The sequence below is a fragment of the Palaemon carinicauda genome, chromosome 25 (genome assembly GCF_036898095.1).
Source record: "Palaemon carinicauda isolate YSFRI2023 chromosome 25, ASM3689809v2, whole genome shotgun sequence".
Classification (NCBI taxonomy): domain Eukaryota; kingdom Metazoa; phylum Arthropoda; class Malacostraca; order Decapoda; family Palaemonidae; genus Palaemon; species Palaemon carinicauda.
In genome coordinates this window covers 92,340,316-92,353,240 of record NC_090749.1, presented here as the reverse complement: position 1 = coordinate 92,353,240, position 12,925 = coordinate 92,340,316, and the positions used below count along the sequence as shown (strand labels likewise).

Here is a 12,925-nt window from a genome sequence, read left to right as displayed (position 1 = left end):
CCCAACGGTTGCCTGGGGATGAGATCTCTCCAGTGGCAACTCAAATCCCGGTGAAATCAGGCTCTCGATTCCCTGGACATTGGGATCTCTAGGGGATCAGCAGAACAGACGGACCTCGAGTGGTGGATGGCAAACGAGAACCTACGAAACGGAGTGGATCCTCTCGACTTTCCCCCGGATTTGATGCTGTTCTCAGACGCTTCAAAAAAGGGGTGGGACCTCATGTGCTGCACCGCTTGACCTCAGGCTTCTCGTCAGAGTCAGAAGAGTACCTCCACATAAATTTCTTAGAGATAAAGTCCGTTTTTCTGGCCCTTCAACAGTGCCGTACGGGCCACTCAGTGCTGGTGATTAGCGACAACACCACATTAGTGGCTTGCATCAACAAGCAATGAGGTACTTTTTCGCAGCTCATATCCCATCTAGCAGTAGAGATACGGATATGGGCTGAGATTCACTCGATACCACCATCGGCACGCTTCATTCCGGGCAAGAGGAATGTGCTCGCCTGACCTTGTGGGGTTCTCTGACAGTGGATCTCTTCGCAACGGCCCTGAACTGACAAGATGCATTCCACCAACGGTGGGACAACCAACATCGACGTTTATGCCTTTCCCCCGTTCTGTCTCATGAGGAAGGTACTCAACAAAGCTAGAACATTGGTCAACCTTTCAATGACCCTCATAGCTCCGCTATGGCATCACGCGGAATGGTTTCCGGACCTTCTGCATCTCCTGAAGGAGCCCAAGAGAACTCCTTCCACGACAAGATCTACTCAAACAACCACATGCCAACATATTCCACAAAGCCGTAGCTTCGCTATGACTTCTCAGCTGGAGACTATCCAGCATCTTCTCTTGGAGAGGATTTTTGCAACAAGTTGCAATCAGGATGTCTGGACACCTGCAAAAGTCATCAGCAGCAGTCTACCAGGCAAAGTGGAAGGTCTTCTGTGTTTGGTGTCGTAGAAGAGTATCTCTCCTTTCGATGCCACTATTCCAGCAATAGCAGAGTTCTTCGTGTATTTACGGAAAGAAATGCGCTTGTCAGTCTCGGCAGTAAAAGGGTATCGCTCAGCCTTAAGCCTCGCCTTTACACTGAATGGAATGGACATTTCTTCATTGGTAGAACTTTCCTTTCTCATACGGTGTTATTAACTAACTCGCCCTCAGTCTGAAGTGAGACCTCCCTCATGGAATGTGGTTCGAGTTCTCAGGTCTCTTAAGAAATCTCCCTATGAACCATTACGCCAGATAACAGATCTCCACCTAACTTGGTAGACAGTGTTCCTGCTAGCTTTGGCTTTGACCAAGCGACTCAGTGAACTTCATGGTCTCTCATACGACATCGCTCATTCAAGGGGATGGGGAGAGGTAACGTTCAGTTTCGTCCCTGAGTTTATTGCTAAGACTCGGAACCCTTCTAGATTTCGAGTCTTTGTTCCGTAACAGATGACCCTGATCATCTCTTACTCTGCCCAGAGGAGTTTGATGCTGTACCGTAAGAGAACAGCCATAGCCCGTCCTCGTGTGGTGCACTATTTGTCAGCACAGGAAGGACTAAGAGGAGGGTTACCAAGAACACAATCTCAGCATGGATTCGCAAGGTCATAGATCAACCACTGAATCCAGACCCTCCTCCTTCACGTGGCCCCAGAGCTCATGATGTCAGTGGCGTAGCTACGTCCCTGGCATTCAAGAGGAACTTCTTAGCGACACAGGTTCTTCAGGCTGGGGTGTGGAAACGACAAACTACTTTTACATCCCACTACCTGCAAGATGTGACCCACATGAGGCTCGATACATTTTAAATCTTTCGTGTAGCAGAAGGTTGAGGACACTGTTACTAGGTTTTAGTCTGCGTGAATGAAAAGGTTTGACTGGCTTTTATTCTTTTCTTCATTCTCTCGTCTCGGGGAAAGCAGCATCCTGGGTTCTCTGCACAAGCTGACCTCAAACCATGGTAGGTAGACCATGCTCCCTTGTGTACCTAGTATTAAGCTAATACTGTTGTGTCCCCATACCCTGGTGAGATGGTATTGGGAAAGTCTTGGTTACAACAGTTTTTCCTACTAAAGACTCAGAATAACTTTACCTTAATGGTCACTCTTCTAAATATCTCAACACAAAGCTTGCGTATGCCGCGGACCTTGCATAACAAGGTTTTAGCGAGGCAAAGTGACCCCTTATTATGAGTGCTAACATACTCAGATAAGGAGCTCCTGGGTAAAAGCCAAAAGCCAGATTAGCAGGGACATCCAGCCTTCCTGATGGGTGAGTCACCCCTAAATAAATAGCATAAGTTTGTATTCCAGTTGCGGAACGTATGTCAAATTCGTAGATAATTTGTATTTTTCCTAAGGATACAAACCTTACCTATTTACTGTATACAAACTTCTCCGCCAGCCTTATCCCTCTTGAAGTCCTACCTCCAAGCAAAGTGAGCTAAATCACTGGTGTGTGGATGGGATCGGTAGCAAGCTACCCCCCCCTACCCCCGCTAACTAGCAGTATGAGTAGTTAGCCCTCGCTAAATTTTAATTGCTCGTCATTTCAGCTACGCCGAAAGTAATACCCCTAAATAAATAGCTAAGGTTTTTATCGTTAGAAAAAATACAAAATATCTACAAATTTGTCCTATTCATATGTACTGTACTGACTAACCAGGTTCTGTCTATGACCATTTTCTTTGGTGGTCAAGTATACCTATTCTTTTCCAGCCTTGGGTTAGTTTTAATAGTATTCTGTACAACATTATCTTTAACCAACTCAAGCATTGCTCAATATTCTTTTTAATTTTATAATTTTTATTCCTTAATACTTGAAGCATATTTCTTCACAGGATTGTAAAACATATGTTCACCACAATATATTGTATTTTTAAATATTTAACTTAGCCGGTGAATATATAGCTGCAACTCTGTTGCTCGACAGACAAAAACTGTACAAAAAAAAACTCGCCAGCGATCGCTATACAGGTTGCGGGTGTGCCCATCAGCGCCATCTGTCGGCCAGATACCAAGCTCTATGTAAACAAAGACTCAATTTTCTCTCTGTCGACGTGTCGACAAGACGTACTTTACTCGCTGTTGCTAAACTGGAGTTTTTCACATCATCTTTGGTGAAGTACTATATTCTGGTTTTGAGCTTTCGCTGTGCAGGGTTTTTCTTCAAATAATCCTTGAACTCTTTTTTGTATCGGATTCATTGTTGATGACTTAGATCGTTTTTTGGAATTTTCCCTTGACCAATTCAAAATGGCTGACCCTTCACAAGTTCCCAAATTTAGAAAATGCAATGCTAGGGACTGTTCTAGGCGTCTTCCGAAGGCTTCTATCGACCCTCACACTGTTTGTTCCAATTGTCGGGGTAAAACCTGTCAATTGGAAGATCGGTGTGAGGAGTGCGTGGGCCTTTCGGAATTCGATTTTATCGAATTTGAAAAGTACACACGCAGGCTAGAGAGAGATAGAGTTAGGAGAAGTTCTTTTAGGTTTATTGATGTTTCCTCTCCTCATGCCCCACAACCTATTCCTTCCCCTGTAGTGGTTGTTCCTAACCCCCATCCTAGCACTCAGGAACCATCGATGGCTGACATGATGCGTGCCATCCATGCCCTGGGGGAGAGAGTTGAGTCCCTTGCAAGTGACCGCAATCAGCTCATGGCGGATGTTAAGGAGCTTAAGTGCCAAAGTGCAGTGGGAAGTGCTAAAGTGCCAAGTGATAGTGTTGTGAACAGTGTTGCGCTTGAGGGTTCGTCTGTTCGTGCCTGTCGTCCTCCTAGTCCGGGACCTCTTGCAAGCTCCCAAGTCCAGGGGAGAAGCAATGTCGCACGACGCATGGGTTCGAGAGGCTTTAATCAGCGAACAGACGTTCCCTCCATGGTATCAGGCGTATCTCCCCAAGATCGCCCCTACCTACGTAAGACGAGAGAGCCCATTTATACCTCGTCGTCTGAAGGTGTTTCTCGTAAGAAACTTTGGACCAAGGTCTCACGACCTTTAAAACGTAAATCGGTCCCTTCAGGACAAGTCCAACGTCCCGGTTGTAGCCACTGGGTCAGTTCGGACTCGTTGCCGTCATCTGATGACTGCTCACCGCCTAAGAGAGGCAAAGCGGTACCGCTTCAGGCACTAACACCGTCTGTCGCCGCACCTGCTCCCGTAGACCCTAAATGGGCTTTGCTGCAAGACATGCAGTCCAAGCTTACGTCTTTGATGCAGGACTTTCATGCGGAGAAGGTTGCTGCCGTACCTTCTAGCCAACAACCTTCCAAGCGATCGGTTGTGCGTCCTGTTGACGCTGAGGTAACCTTCTCGCGTATACCAGTTGAGGGGGTTCCTCCACCGATGCGATCCAGTGTGGGTTGCCAGCCGCACGTTGACGTTAAGCGACGCACGGAGGTGGTTGTTGACGTTCAGGACGTTCAACAACCATCAGAGGTGACTTGTTTTGACGTGGTGCGTCAACCTCCGCAACCCGGTGTGGTTTCCACTGCGCAACCCAGTCGGTCTAGACAGTCTCGGGTAGACGCTGTGCGTCCTCGCGCTCCCATGGTTGTTGACAGTTCACAGACTGTGCAGCAGTTCCATGACGTTGCGTCCGGCTCCGTCACGTATGCACCAGTGCGACCGGACTCAGCGAACCAGACGTTGCCCACTCCGTTGCCGTTTCCTCATCAGTTTTCGGATGAGGAACTTTCTGATGATGATGTTGCTGCACAACAAAATGATCAACAATCAGAACTGGACGAGCCTAAGTCAACTCAACCATCTTTGGACTTTAGAAAAGTCTTGGCTATATTCAAAGAGTTGTTTCCTGACCAGTTTGTTTCTGTGGCTCCTCGTTCTCCGCCGTCAGAGTTTGTATTAGGCATGCCTTCTACCGCACCTGCCTTTACTAGACTCGTCCTCGCACGCTCGTCTAAGAGAGCTTTGCGGCTGATAGGAGACTGGTTAGAGTCCAAGAAGAGTTTAGGGAAGACAGCATTTGCCTTTCCCCCTGCTAAACTCTCTTCTAGATCGAGCGTCTGGTATGCCACGGGAGAAGTTCTCGGCTTGGGAGTTCCTGCCTCTGCCCAGGGCGACTTCTCAAGTCTTGTAGACTCTCCCCGCCGCCTTGCCATGAGACGCTCGAAAATTTGTTGGTCATCATCGGACCTGGACCACCTTATGAAAGGGATCTTTAGGGCTTTTGAAGTCTTTAACTTCTTAGACTGGTGCTTAGGAGCCCTGAGCAGGAAAATCTCTTCGACAGATAAAGAGATTTCTTTGCTCATTATGTCCTGCATGGACAAGGCCGTCCGTGATGGGTCCAATGAGCTTGCTGCCTCATTTGCGTCCGGAGTCCTGAAAAAGCGAGAGTCTCTCTGCTCGTTCCTGTCTGCTGGAGTTACACCATGCCAGAGATCTGAGCTTCTCTTTGCTCCCCTTTCCAAGTGCCTGTTTCCAGAAGTCTTGATAAAGGAAATTGCTGCTTCGTTAGTGCAGAAGGACACTCACGATCTAGTTGCGTCCTCAGCTCGCAAAGCTCCCCCTTTGCCTACATTGTCTGCTAGACCGAGGATAGACACTCCAGCGTCTCGCTTTATTCCGCCCTTTCGTGGCAGAGCCTCCAGCAGAGGAGGTGCTCGTGCCGAAGGGAAGCGAGGGAAGAGGAAAGGATCCAAGTCCTCTAAGGGCAGAGTCTGACTGCCCGCAACTTCAGACAGCAGTGGGAGCCAGACTCAAGAACTTCTGGCAAGCCTGGGAGAGGAGAGGCGCAGATTCACAATCTGTGAAGTTGCTCAGAGAGGGGTACAAAATCCCTTTTGTACGCAAACCCCCTCTAGCAACGTCTCCCATCGATCTCTCTCCCAGGTACAGAGAGGAAGAAAAGAGACAAGCCCTGAAACTGGAAGTGTCTCTTTTGCTAGAGAAGGGAGGTGGTCAAAGTCTCGGACCTTCAATCACCGGGATTCTACAACCGCCTCTTCCTGGTTTCAAAGAAGACAGGAGGGTAGAGACCGGTGCTAGACGTCAGTGCTCTGAATGTCTTTGTCACAAAGACGAAGTTCTCCATGGAGACCACAAAGTCAGTCTTAGCAGCGGTCAGAAGGGAAGACTGGATGGTCTCCCTAGACCTAAGGGACGCCTACTTCCACGTCCCCATTCACTCAGACTCCCAACCTTTTCTGAGATTCGTTTTCGAAAATGTGGTCTACCAGTTTCGGGCCCTGTGCTTTGGCCTAAGCACAGCTCCTCTCGTGTTTACGAGGCTGATGAGGAATGTAGCCAAATTCCTCCACTTATCGGACATCCGAGCCTCCCTTTATTTGGACGACTGGCTTCTCAGAGCCTCTTCCAGTCGTCGCTGTCTGAAGGATCTCAAGTGGACTCTAGATCTGACCAAGGAATTGGGACTCCTAGTCAATTTGGAAAAGTCGCAACTGGTCCCATCCCAAACTATTGTGTATTTAGGGATGGAGATTCACAGTCTAGCTTTTTGGGCTTTTCCGTCGGCCCCCAGAATAAGTCAAGCCCTGTTATTCATCCAGAACATGCTGAAGAAGGAACGCTGCTCAGTCAGGCTGTGGATGAGTCTGGTAGGGACGCTATCATCCCTGGAACAATTTGTGTCACTAGGAAGACTCCACCTCCGTCCGCTTCAATACCATCTAGCTTTTCACTGGAAAAAGGACAAGATGCTAGAAGCGGTCTCGATCCCGATTTCCGAAAAGATGAAGTCTTGTCTGACTTGGTGGAAGGACAATATCAACCTAAGAGAGGGTCTTCCCCTGGCTTTTCAGACTCCCAACCACGTTCTCTTCTCGGACGCATCGGACGTGGGCTGGGGCGCGACACTAGACGGTCGGGAATGCTCAGGACTGTGGAACTCGAGTCAGAGGAGCATGCATATCAACTGCAAGGAGCTGTTGGCAGTACATCTGGCCTTGAAAAGCTTCGAGTATCTCCTTCGAGGCAAAGTGGTGGAAGTAAACTCGGACAACACCACGGCCTTGGCGTACATCTTCAAACAAGGAGGTACCCACTCACTGACGTTGTACGAGATCGCAAGGGACCTGCTCATCTGGTCAAAAGGTCAAGACATCTCCCTAGTAACGAGGTTCATCCAAGGCAACTTGAATGTCATAGCAGATTGTCTCAGTCGGAAAGGGCAAGTAATTCCAACAGAATGGACCCTCCACAAGGATGTGTGCAAGAGACTTTGGGCCACTTGGGGCCAACCAACCATAGATCTCTTTGCAACCTCGCTGACCAAGAGGCTTCCAATCTATTGCTCCCCAGTCCCGGACCCAGCAGCAATACATATAGATGCCTTCCTCCTAGATTGGTCACATCTGGATCTCTACGCATTCCCACCGTTCAAGATTGTCAACAAGGTACTGCAGAAGTTCGCCTCTCACGAAGGGACAAGGTTGACGCTAGTTGCTCCCCTCTGGCCTGAGAGAGAATGGTTCACCGAGGTACTTCGATGGCTAGTAGACGTTCCCAGAAGTCTTCCTCTAAGGGTGGACCTTCTACGTCAGCCTCACGTAAAGAAGGTACACCAAAGCCTCCTCGCTCTTCGTCTGACTGCCTTCAGACTATCGAAAGACTCTCGAGAGCTAGAGGCTTTTCGAAGGAGGCAGCCAGTGCGATTGCTAGAGCAAGGAGAGCGTCCACCATTAGTGTCTACCAGTCGAAGTGGGAAGTCTTCCGAGACTGGTGCAAGTCAGTTTCTGTATCCTCGACCAGTACCTCTGTAGCTCAAATAGCTGATTTTCTCTTATACCTGAGAAAAGGACGATCCCTTTCAGCTCCCACTATCAAGGGCTACAGAAGCATGTTGGCATCGGTCTTCCGGCATAGAGGCTTAGATCTTTCCAACAATAAAGATCTTCAAGACCTCCTTAAGTCTTTTGAGACCACCAAGGAGCGTCGTTTGGCTACCCCTGGTTGGAATTTAGACGTGGTACTAAGATTCCTCATGTCAGACAGGTTTGAGCCGTTACAATCAGCCTCCCTGAAAGATCTCACTCTAAAGACTCTTTTCCTGGTATGCTTAGCCTCGGCTAAAAGAGTCAGTGAGATTCATGCCTTCAGCAAGAACATTGGATTTTTGTCAGAAAAAGCCACCTGTTCGCTACAACTTGGTTTTCTAGCCAAAAATGAGCTGCCTTCTCGGCCTTGGCCTAAATCTTTCGATATTCCCAGCTTATCGGAGATCGTAGGCAATGAACTAGAAAGAGTCTTATGCCCTGTGAGAGCTCTTAAGTTCTATTTAAAGCGTACCAAACCTTTACGAGGCCAATCTGAAGCTTTATGGTGTTCTGTTAAGAAACCATCTTTGCCTATGTCAAAGAATGCTTTATCATACTTTATCAGACTGTTAATACGAGAAGCTCATTCACATCTGAGTGAGGAAGACCGAGCTTTGCTTAAGGTGAAGACGCACGAAGTTAGAGCTGTTGCAACTTCCGTGGCCTTTAAGCAAAATAGATCTCTGCGAAGTATAATGGACGCAACCTATTGGAGAAGCAAGTCAGTGTTCACGTCTTTTTATCTAAAGGATGTCCAGTCTCTTTACGAGAACTGCTACACACTGGGACCATTCGTAGCAGCGAGTGCAGTAGTGGGTGAGGGCTCAACCACTACAATTCCCTAATTCCATATCCTTTTAATCTTTCTCTTGAAATGTTTTTAATGTTGTTTTTATGGGTTGTCCGGAAGGCTAAGAAGCCTTTCGCATCCTGGTTGATTTGGCGGGTGGTCAAAGTCATTTCTTGAGAGCGCCTAGATTAGGGGTTTGATGAGGTCCTGTTATATGGGTTGCAGCCCTTGATACTTCAGCTCCTAGGGGTCGATCAGCATCCTAAGAGGATCGCGAGGCTCCGTAAGGAAGACGTACTTATAAGGCAGAGTAATCGTTCAAGTCGACTTCCTTACCAGGTACCTATTTATTTTGTTTTTGTTATTTTGATAACTTCTAAAATGAAATAAAAACTCTTAGCTCATAAGATGTAAACATATATTGCTGGTCTCTACCCACCATCCTGGGTGTGAATCAGCTATATATTCACCGGCTAAGTTAAATATTTAAAAATGATATTTTAATTATAAAATAAATTTTTGAATATACTTACCCGGTGAATATATAAATTAAATGACCCTCCCTTCCTCCCCAATAGAGACGCAGTGGGACGAGGAGAAAATTGAGTCTTTGTTTACATAGAGCTTGGTATCTGGCCGACAGATGGCGCTGATGGGCACACCCGCAACCTGTATAGCGATCGCTGGCGAGTTTTTTTTTGTACAGTTTTTGTCTGTCGAGCAACAGAGTTGCAGCTATATATTCACCGGGTAAGTATATTCAAAAATTTATTTTATAATTAGAATATCATTTTATGGTTAAACTTTTATTTTTGATTGTATTCTTAAAGATGAATTTTGTTTCAGGGAAACTTTGAAGTCATCATTGAAGAAGTCGTACATCCTAATCAAGGCAATGCAAGGAGACTGCTGTGCCCATATTGCCAGTGTACTTGTTCAGAATAATATACCCTAAGAGGTAAAAGAGAAAATGGAGATCAACAACAGAGGCATATATTATATGCTCTTAATCAGTGATATGCATCAGATAAAGGCATTGGTGTATAGCACTTAACGCCCGAAGCATCTGTATCAAGATCACAACATTTCAGCAGTGATGGGAGGAAAATCCTTCAGGTACTGAGTAGTATGATAAGTGTAATGCAGCCTACAGATGCTGATGCTCGGCCCAGAGGAAATTGCATATTGAATTGTACCGATGGAGCAAAGTGCTTGAAAAATGGCCAAATGGAATACCTTAATCGAGGAAAGGATCTCGTCTAAAGGATGAAGATCTCGTGAGCTCTTTATCAACTGGAGATAATTTTAAAACTCAAAGGTTCAGGTTAATTAGAAACAATATTGAGCAATGAGTCTGATTTACTGATCACTCAGTGAATGAGAAATGAGGGTGAGACGTTGCTCCCAACACCAGATTAACAAAGTTGATATATATCATATGGCAGCCATGTTGTTAAGGCAAGTCAAAGACAGTACTGAAGTCCACTCATCATCTTTTTATTCAATTAGATCTAAAATGATCATTTGGAAGAACGTTGTGTCTTACGAGGATACTGGGCATCAAGAAGTTATTATCAAGATTCAAGATGTTATTATTTGAAGGCCAGATAACATGCTGGAAGATTTGGAGAGGCCCAAAAAGATGGAGATTTGGCTGTGATCATTGCAGTCAGGATTTGAGTAATCCTTAGGAAGGGGCGCAGCAGCATTCCCTAATTCTGCACGTGTGACGGTGAGACTTAGTAAAATGAGAGATCTTTTTTTCCTGGCTTTGGTCATTACTTTTTGTTCCTGGAATTATCATCCTCTCCTGCTTGTGTATCTCTTTGATTGATTTATTAGGGAGTTTTGTCAGAGAAGAAAGACAAAATCTTTCACATCATCTTTTCAGTAGATTTTCTCAAGTACTGTAGTTTCGATGTTGTGAAATCCAACCAACTTGCTCATGTAGTCATACTTTGCATTAAATGGTTTCAACTGTGTGTCCCTTTTTGTTGGAAAATTGTTGGAAAAATAGATCGAGATGGATAAATATATTCAAAAGAATGAAAAAGTTAGAATAATGAACAACTTATTGCACTTTAGAAGCTATGATGTGTGGCTTACTTAAAGAAAAGGGTTTATAGATAGTGTTTTTCAAGTGTTGATTCTTGTTGTGCTGTAACTAACACACAAGATATTTGAATGGAAAAACTTAATGAAGGGAGTGTACTCAGTACTACAGCACAGTACCTTGAATGTACTCTATTTCATGAAATGAAAGGATGGTCACTTGGAGAAAGTAGAAAGAGGAAAAGTTAAGGAGAGAAAACAGTAATACGTTTGAGTAGAAGGATTGAAAGTGGACCTTTAGAACTGCTTATATAATATTCCAGAAATGACTTGAGCTGTCTGAGTATCTTGTCTACCATTTCTTTGAATGGGGATTCCCTCAAAGTCCTGTGCTCTACGTCCTGGTCTATCTGTCCGTTTACTGTCTTCCTGTCTCGACTGTCCATCCTGTAGGTCCAGCTTATAAGTCTAGATATTTAGAAGTCTTGGAGTTGGATTTGATGATCTTGCTAAACTATGTCAAGACAATAATGCTCTTATGAAAGTAAGTTTAATAGCTTCTTATGTTAGCTCCAAAAAGTAACTCTTTCAGACACTTAATCAGAGTAAAGAAACTTTTTCTTATTTGTCAAAGCCTTTTGGTTAAGAAGTTTAACCAGATCACTGAGTTAGAAAACTTAGGAGTTCTCTTATGGCCAATGAGTAAAACCTTTTTCACATTATATTTTATAATGAAAACACAACTGCATCGTGAAATGTGTTTAAATGGTTTTCATCTTTCAGGTTTTGTGAAATGAAGAAGTCCCTCCATGCGTCGTCTGCACAGTTAATCCTATGGCACCTGCTTAGTTAGGAAGAAAGACAGCCAGCCAAAATGCTTTAGGAACCCTTAGCAAATCCTGCAAGTACCAGGTGAGTTTTCCAATTCTAATCCACTCTGGTAATCTACAAGAGACTTTCAGCCAAGATATTTTGTGATATAAGAAATAGCAATTTTAAAGACTCAATTGTTCCGTAACCGAAATACAAACCACGCTATTTACAAAGGGTATTACTTTTTAGCGTAGCTGAAATGGCGAGCCATTAGAATTTAACGAGGGTGTATTACCCCCGCACTAGTTAGCGGGGGGGGGGGTAGGGGAGTGGTAGCTAGCTACCCCTCCTCCCCCTCACACACAGGTGAATACTCACTTTCACTTTTGGCTCGGACTGTGACAGACGTCTCTGTCTTGGTCCTCGCTTGGCAGTCATTGTCTGTTTTGTCTTTACTTAATCGCTTACTTTTCATTTACTCAATATATATGTAACATGTTTTCATGTTTGTATATATATTTGAGTATAGAATTAAGTAAGTTTCCTTTTCAGATGTGTGTGTGTAGTGTACGATATCTACGTGGAGGCCTCGGCAGTTAGGCCACCACGGCGTATTTTTATGGGTGGCTATCGAGTTTGACTTATGTCTTTCTCTCTCTCTCTCTCTTGAGGTCGTTCACCCTTTTACTACGTGTTACTACGCCCTTGTAGCCTAGCTTCCTTTCCGTGTGGGGGGTTGCTACGCTGTACGTTTGTCTCAATTTATTTATGAATCTAATTGTACTTGTTTTTTGTTTTTCAGCTTGTAGAACGATTCCTTTCGGGGTTTTCGTTCTTTCTTTAGTGTTCATTCATTTTTAAATTACATAATTACATAGTTACATAATTATAATTGTTATAATTCTGTTTTGGTTACAGCTCTCCTTCCGCGAGTGTAAGTGGTTGTGAGGGCACGTGCCTGTTGTGTAATTCTTGTTCCTTTCCCTCGGGATTCCTCTTCGGAGCCTTCCCGGGGGAATGAATGTGTACTAATATTATTTGTTTTATTTTTTTACAGTTACCGATCAAGCTCGTTTCTGTAATATAGCAACGGTGTGAGCTGTCTGGTTGAGTCCTGGGGATTCGGCTGTTGCTGCCTCCCCCCTTGTATTTTCGTCAGGGGCGTGTCTCCTTCTACTGGTAGTACTCCCGTGACGACGGACAGCTCTCCAGTTCATTTTAGAACACTCAGGAGGCTTGCCTCCTTGGGCGGATAACTTTCCTTCCGAGGGAAGTTTTTCCTGTCCAGGCTTGAGTTTTTCCCCCTTTTGGGGGGTTCTTCTCTTGCCTTTTTTTTGTGCGACTATGCTCTTGGTGCTGAGCGGTCGCACCTGCAGTTTCGCTCAAGGGGCTGGGCAACTGCAGGAGCTCCTCTTCGGAGGATTGCTCCTTTTAGGTCACTGGCTGACCAGTCTCTTCCACGAAGTGTTT

The 12,925-nt window shown here is 45.3% G+C and overlaps 1 protein-coding gene across 2 annotated transcripts in view; it reads left to right on the top strand.

The window, feature by feature from the left end:
* The window catches only part of LOC137618708 (zinc finger protein 454-like), a 584,206-nt gene that overhangs the window by 540,079 nt on the left and 31,202 nt on the right, over positions 1–12,925 (top strand). The window contains exons 5-6 of one of the 2 annotated variants that reach the window (XR_011039807.1): positions 9,437–10,322; positions 11,426–11,554. The gene's annotated coding sequence lies outside the window, so the exon portion shown is untranslated. The remainder of the gene's footprint in view (positions 1–9,436; positions 10,323–11,425; positions 11,555–12,925) is intronic. The other variant, XR_011039808.1, reaches the window with a different exon arrangement.